The following is a 1,780-nucleotide window of genomic DNA, read 5'->3' on the forward strand; positions in this document are numbered from 1 at the left end:
AAAAAAAAAAGTAGGAAATGTAGCCAGAACTGGAGCAGAAGTGGGAGGTGAAGGGGAGAAGAAAATTTGGTGAGCTTTATAAACAAAATTTATTGGTTCCAGAGCTTGACCTCAGGTCTCTAGGTTTGCATGGGTAAGCATTACACACTGAGTCATCTCACCTAGCCTTTGGTTTTACATAAGATCAGAAGGACTTGATTTTGTTAGATTTTTATTTTGTTATTCTTGTGTGAGTGTTTTGCCTGCATGTGTTGTGTGTATGTATGTATGTATGTAATGTATGTATATATGTGCCAGGTACATATCTGGTGCCCCTGGAAGTCTTGAAGAGGACTTTGTATTTTCTGGAACTGGGACCAACTACTCAAATATATGAGCCTATGAAGCTCTTCTCATTTCAAAACCAACACAGTGAACAACAACATATTTGGGATAATGTTGGGGCTTCATTGATTAAGGACCAATGATGGTCAGATGGCCATTCTGGGGGTATGTGTGGGGGTGTTAGAAAGTGAATGGGTTTTTTTGCTTGTTTTTTTTTTTTAAACAAATTATTTATTATTATATCTAAGTACACTATAGCTGTCCTCAGATACATCAGAAGAGGGTGTCAGATCTCATTTCGAGTGGTTGTGAGCCACCATGTGGTTGCTGGAATTTGAACTCAGGTTCTTCGGAAGAGCAGTCATTGCTCTTAACCGCTGAGCCATCTCTCCAACCCCAGGAAGTGAATGTTTTGTAGGTAGTACCTTACTTTAAGAATTTCAAGCCGGGCGTTAGTGGCATATGTCTTTAATCCCAGCACTTGGGAGGCAGAGGCAGGCAGATTTCTGTGTTTGAGGCCAGCCTGGTCTACAGAGTGAGTTCCAGGACAGCCAGGGCTACACAGAGAAACCATGTCTTGAAAAAATAAAAAAAAATAAACAAACAAACAAAAAAAAAATTTCAAGAGCAGTTTCTGGTTAATGAACTGAGAGAGTTATCAGGTACATAGTAATTGATTTTTATTTACTAGTTTGTTAGGAAAAAAGCCAGTAGAGAAGGGAGCGCTATGTGACATAACTCCTTAAATATAGCAGGAAGCCACAAATACTCTTCAGTTTTACCTTGGTTCATTCCACAAGTGTATATTTTGTTTTTATTTCTTCAAAACTGTTGCTCAGGTCTTCAGAGTAATAATTTAGATTCCTAATGCCCTCCTCACCTGTATGTGTGTGTGTCCACAGATATTTGTGTTGGGGTTTTGTGCATGCATATGTGTGCATGTAGAGGCCAAAGGTCAATTGGTGTTTTCCTGGGGAGCTGTCAACATTCCTTTTTGAGACAAATCTCTCATAAATATGTAGTGCATTTGATTTGGGTAGATTGGCTGGTTTGCAAATCCCTGAGGCTCTTGCCTTCTCTCAGCCTTCTTGGTGCTGAAATTACAAGTCCTGCCCAGCTTTTATTTTTTATTTTTATTTTTTAAAGATTTATTATTTTATTTATGAGTGCACTGTCGCTGTCTTCTGACACACATCAGAAGAATGCATCAGATCCCACTACAAATGGTTGTGAGCCACCATGTGGTTGCTGGGAATTGAACTCAGGACCTTTAGAAGAAGCCGGGTGGTGATGGTGCACGCCTTTAATCCCAGCACTTGGGATTGTCTCAAAAACAAAAAACAACAACAACAACAAAAAGGACCTTTGGAAGAGCAGTCAGTGCTCTTAACCGATGAGCCATCTCTCCAGCCCTATAAATCTCTCTCTCTCTCTCTCTCTCTCTCTCTCTCTCTCT

This window comes from Mastomys coucha, unplaced genomic scaffold, assembly GCF_008632895.1.
Source record: "Mastomys coucha isolate ucsf_1 unplaced genomic scaffold, UCSF_Mcou_1 pScaffold12, whole genome shotgun sequence".
Taxonomy (NCBI): domain Eukaryota; kingdom Metazoa; phylum Chordata; class Mammalia; order Rodentia; family Muridae; genus Mastomys; species Mastomys coucha.